Below are 6,338 nucleotides of genomic sequence, written 5' to 3' on the forward strand. Positions count from 1 at the left end.
TGAAAGAGTTTAGCGTACATCCTAGACGTGACTTTTGGCCCGGCGAAATAATGACGCGTCAAGTTGCCGAAATAGGCTCTACTTTTCACAAGAAAAGTAGGCTGAGAGGTCAGTTTCAGTGTGAGCTGACAAATTATTTCCTCTTCACAAGAAATGCGGTGCGAGAAAAGAATCAGAAAAATACTTCCTTGAGCTAAGATCAGTCCACAGACAGCTTTGTGCTTTCAAGTAGGCTTGTTTTTCGATCCCTTACATTGATGATACTTGAAATTGAAGATTTTTTGAAAATCTGTCGTGATCTGTAAAGTTTAAGTTGATACTTGGTAGTTGCAGTAGGCTTAAATGCTTGTCTTTCTTTTTAGTCAATATAAATAGCAATTTAGCTTGATTTAATTTTGCTCAGCGTTTTCTTTTCTGTACTCTCACTTTTATTGATATATTAAAGGATGGTCGTGAGATATCTTTGTGTCTTTATAGCTAAAGAAAGTACAGATGGCATGAGAGTGTTTGAAAAAGACAGTAGACAGGAACTCTATCCTTGTTGCTCGGGACCAAAGTGCATTCATTGAAATAGCTCTTTTACACCTGAACGCATTACGCGCTGAATAATATTTGTCTGCGATTTTAAATTCAACAGACTAGTATGGGAAAACCTCTGGATGAGAGGAAATTGGTGAATTTTCATGGTTTTGATTTTGCTTGTTTTCTTCCTTTAACTTGTAGCAGAATCTGTCGGCCTGACTTGTGAAATACCAAATCCTTTTGCGTCTGACCTGTCTTAATGTTGTTTTGCTACTTTTTCTTGTTTGCCTGTTAATTTTTATTCCAGTTACAACTTTTTTATTTCGTTCCACAAGCCGCCCATCCTCCCCTTAATTGTTATACACTGAGCCATTCGATCAGCAGGCACCAAGAGTCATCTTAGCATTGTCAGCTCTTCACTGCTGAAGTGTTCATTCATATCAAGCTTTGAAGCGAAGAAACCGGAAAAAAAAAAAAAAAAGAGAAAAGATTGTAAGCAGACTTTCTTTTCGCCCTTTGCGCCCAGTTTCTCTTTCGCTCTTGCGCCACAAAAGCAAGCGTTGGTATCCCATGCACTTATCTTATTTCTCGTACACAGAGTCTAGATCTACTATGGCTCGCAGATTTACTAACGCTCAAGTTACATCAGAAGTGTTTGGTAAACCTGTGCCTCACTAACAAGGAGGAAATAAAATTCAAGAGTGGGTTTTTTCTTTTGTATGTTGATAACACTCGTGCAAACGGCAAAATCATCCACAGATAGGTCAAGACTACTTCATCAATTAATGTTCGTTACTGAAAATCGCACCTGTGTCCATACACTAACATTCTCACTTAAAAAGAATGAGTTAGAACGGGCGCTTAACTTGACGTTTTATCAAAGAGGCCTGAGATTGTTCCAGGAAGAAACAGCAGAGCCAGGGAGGTCAGACGCTACTCTGTCGCAGAAATCCTAAATTGAGTTCGTTTCATTGTTGTAACTTTATTTCGCTGTTTTTGGTAGTTTTTCCAATTTTATTTATTGAGGATCAGGGAAAGTTTCAATAGAGATGATTCTTGAGACAGGATTTTACCTTTTCAACGGATGGATCGATCCACGGTGGGTGTTTGCCTCGAATGTTTTCACATTAATCGGAGAATGATTATCAATATCTTACTGATGTCCTACCGTAAACAGCGGCTGATAAGCCCCCCCTACCACTACTTAGAAGCCTCCCCCTTGTTAGAGACACATTCACCAGTTAATAATATACATGAAAAAATTTCTCAGTTCTGATTGGTTAAGATGAATGCAGTTTTTAGTTAATTCAGTGCAGAAGAGAGTTAATTCAGTGCAAAGAAAGAAACAAACCAGACATTCTGATTGGTCAGAATGATTGGTCAATGTCAATGTCAAGGTCAATGTCAAGGTCAACGTCACTTGCAGGGTTTGAATAAATTAATTTTGCACGTGATGCGCGCGCTTTTCTTCTACGGAGTTATGAGAAGCAACCTCGTATTTTTTCATGTATATTATTAATAGATAATCACCTGATTTTTTCGTGCAATTTAGAATAATTAAGCACTTGTAAATTTTTTCAAAGACCACAAATTGCGCTCGCCCTACGGGCTCATGCAATTTTGCTAGTCTTTGAAAAAATTTACTCGTGCTTATTTATTCCAAATTGCACTCGAGATCATGTGATTACCTATACAAACAACGAAAATAAGATCTAGCTGTTCTCTAAGAGATAGGCCGGAACATTGTATTATTACAAATAAAAAATATGAAAATTAATTGGAAATAATAAGTTTATCTCGTCTTCTTAGTCATCTGAATTAAAAAAGAATAATAATAATAAAACAAAACAAAACAACCAACAAGTAAACGGCCTTTTTAAAGTGAATCACGTGCAGCCTCTTATGGTATGAAATCATTCTTATTTGGAAATGGTGTTTTCTTTTTTGCTGTCGTTGAAATTTAACCGGACGGATGTCCAGGGAACAGTGTATATTGCCTGATTCCCGTTCTCTTATTTTGAGACAGCCCAACTTGGATGTATGTTAATGTTTTTGGAACACGTGTTTTGTGGAATAACTGATTTGTCTCTTGAGATACTGCAACAGCAAACGGAGTTGAAACAGATCTAAATGAGTACCAAAATGCAAATTATTACACCTATTTCCTAACTAAAGAGCATAAAAGAAATGTGAGTCCAGACAAATTTGCCGTGTCTCAGTACATATAACTTGTCACGCAAAATTCAACAAGGTAACACTAAGACACATTTTTAAATAGTCAGCACTTCCGGCTTGCAGCAAAGATTACCTTATCACGTGACTGACAATTGAGCGGAATGCAGAGGCTTTGTTCCCTCGTAAAGGCCGATGGTGCGAAGATTTAGCTCAAGAATCCTTGCATTTCGTCCTTTCAGCTTGGCTAAGAGCTTGTAAAACAGTTCCTCATGTAAAGTTCATGTATCCAAATTTCAGTTGCCCAACGGCCGTTGCTTAGTTTCAATAAACGGGCATTTGCAATCGTCGCGTAAAGTGGAAAGAAAGGTACGTAATTGTCTGCCAACTTCAGTGAGCATGCATTGATCAGAGGGTTTTACTGGATGTCCAAGATTTCTTAATCATATACGCTTGAGAAAATCTTAAATGGCACAGTGAATTAGCTTCTCGACTGAGTTTCGCGGGTCGCTATTCCGACAACACTTGTTTATGTACAAATTAGATCCCCTTCCTTACCATGAAAGTGAAAGTTGCCTATCTCATTATGTTCCTGTTTATTTGGAGGGAATGTACTGATTATAATGATCGTTGTTGAAAAAAAGAAACATAGTTTACCCAGTATCTCATTGTTGTTTGTTTTTTCGTTTGTTTTGTTCCATATATTTGAGATTGTTCCTTTACTAAAATCGATTAACTTTGAATTTATTGGTTACAGCATGCGAACAGAAATATCAATTTAACGTAAAGGATATTTTTATCGAAGAGTGAAAGCTTAAAGTTAGCAGGATTAAAAGAATCTGAGCCTTAACGATTAGTTTCATCTAGTAGAATGATATGTTAAAGCTAATGCCCGTGATAATGGTCAATTACTTCAGGGATCTTACTTTCTGATACGAGTGCCTTGGAGGTTTTTTTATGCATAACTAACAGCTTTTACATTTTTAATTGTCATTGAATGTCGTTGATTGAATCATCCTTTAAGGGTTCTTACCTGTCATTCACCTCAGCACCAATTACAGTTGATTGAATCATCTTTCACTCAGGGTTCATTTTGATATATTAGATTTGCTGGTTGTTGTTTCAAATATCATCGTAATGTTGCTGAAGAGTACAAAGTTTCAATCCTTACATGGTGAGAGACTTCTACCTCTCGTCCCAAATGCATTCTTAAACTCTTAGCACTGTGGCTTCACTCTAAACAATTTTCGTTCGCTGACTAATTGTTCAAATGTCTTGTTCATTCTACATCAAAATATACAAGGGAGCATTATTTTGTGATTGAAACCCTCTTATCAGGCTTTATACCCTGTATGGTATTTATTTTCAATTTACCACGTTTATGATTTTATTATTACGTATGGACTTAGAAGTTTGTCAGCTGACAAAGCATCCATACACATTTTTCTGTGCGGTCACACGAATGGCGAACTCTCAAAACGTGAGTTTTAGAAACTCGTTACGGTGGCTATTTTACATTATCAACTCAGTTGATGAAACCTAATTATCATTGATGGCATAAGACAGTATGTCCGTTAAGACTTCCAAGAGCAGTCATTTTGGCCCAATTACAGCATGGTGCTTCTCCTTAAGTGTACGGAAAATGTTGAATTTCTAGGCAGAGGTAGAAGGGATTAAACGCATGGCACCAATTCCTCACTTACGTAGATTTGCATTGGAAGAAATCTTCCACTCAGATTTGTTTGAGCAAATAGCTTAGCAAGCAAGGTTAGGACACAGTTTTAGAATCATGGTGGTTTGAACTAAATGTAGTGCCATGTTCTTTTCCTAACCTCATGAGGCTGTCTAACTGCTGTCTGTTTGGTTTTCTGTTCTTGAAGATAATTCAACTGACAGACAACTTTCAGCACCGAGCAAAGACGCTCCGGTACAGCCATCCTCTTCTAGTGCCTAGTCTTCCCATCAGTCACAGGCCTCGTCTGACAAAATAGCAGGTATATATTTGAATGAAGAGTCTTTTAACCCAATTATAGCATAGGCTGCAGTTTTATAAGTTTTAACAGAGTGCAGTTAAAATTCAGCATTTAAAAATGTTGAATTTTTTCGGGCAGAGGTAAGTAGAATCACACACGTGTTAAATTCCTCCCAGTTCTGCATTTGTATAACCTCTACAGCGACACTGATTTAATAATAGAGCTTTCCAGTCAAGGTTACGACTCAGTGTTTAAATATCGGTAGTTTAAACCACTTGTGATGGCATGTTCCGTCGGTCCCAAACGCTATGTGGCTTTGTAAACTCTTTCTATTTGGTTTTGTTTTCTTAAAGATATTTTAACTGATAGACAGCATGTTTAGTTACTGTACTTATTTTTACAAGGTGGAAATGCTCAGATAAAGGGGGGGATCGTAATGCTCAGATAAAGGGAAATATAGAATTATATGACTAATGACAATATGATTCATTCTATTTACTCCCGGATTAGAAAAGTAAGTTTTACTGAAGTTACAAATTAGAGTTGATAAAAATGCAGCCTCTAAACTGATGAAAAACTCTAGTCTGGAAATGATTATGTTCTCTTCAATTTGAGAGTTACCAAAAATTTAGGAAGCTGTTTTTTTTGTCTACAGATTCCTCTGCGATGCAATTTTTGGAATGGTGCCAGAATCAGCTGCGAAAGTTTTACAGCACCATGTGTCAAGTGGAAATAACACCATGGGACCCAGACAACACGGTACACATTAATGATATTTACATACAGTTGACGTTATTACAAGATCACAGAGAACTTGACGGGACGACGAAAAAAAGGGTGGGAGACATCAGTGAAGTATTTGAAGGTGACGAACATCATCCCATCCGAAGACGAATTCTAGTGTATGGAAGACCTGGAATAGGAAAGTCTACTTTCACTCAGAAGCTAGCTGTGGATTGGGCAGATGGCAGAAAGGAGATTCTCAGGAAGTTTTCTCTTTTACTGTTAATCAAGTTGCGAGATGTTTGTGATATTCCGGACCTCTGTGCCATGTTGAAAACCGCTGAACTGTTGTCTGCTGATGACCCGATGGCAGTCAATAACTTGTATGTATATGTCCGTCAGAACCATGAAAAAGTGATGCTTATTTTGGACGGATATGACGAGTAGAGCGGTGGAAAGTCATCCCCAGTTCACCAGATTTGGAGAGGCGGTCAACTGAGAGACTGTTGTGTAATGATCACAACGCGATCAGTGAAAGAGGATGAGCTTAGAATGCCAAGTCATGCTCAGTTTGAAATCAACGGGCTCGATACATGGAAACAAAAGCAACAGTTTGCAAGAAAGACTCTTGCTGATAAGGGGGACGTTGAAGGGTTACTTGACTACCTGAAAGAGCAGGACCTTGAAGAGATGGCAGAAATACCGCTTTTGTTGTTGATGTTGTGTCTTCTCTGGAAAGAGAAAAAGCATCAGTTAACTACATCTCGTGCGCACATTTACGTACAATTTATTCAAACTCTCTTGGATCACATGGCTTCAAAAGATGCAGACAACGTCGCAACAGGCAAAAGCATAGATGAATATCAAGAGGAACTTTACAAAATAGGAAAACTTTCATGATGCTCTTTTGGAGGACCGTCTTCATTTTAACTTCAGCAAATGTGCGCA

This window comes from Stylophora pistillata, chromosome 3 (genome assembly GCF_964205215.1).
Source record: "Stylophora pistillata chromosome 3, jaStyPist1.2, whole genome shotgun sequence".
NCBI classification, from domain to species: Eukaryota; Metazoa; Cnidaria; class Anthozoa; order Scleractinia; family Pocilloporidae; genus Stylophora; species Stylophora pistillata.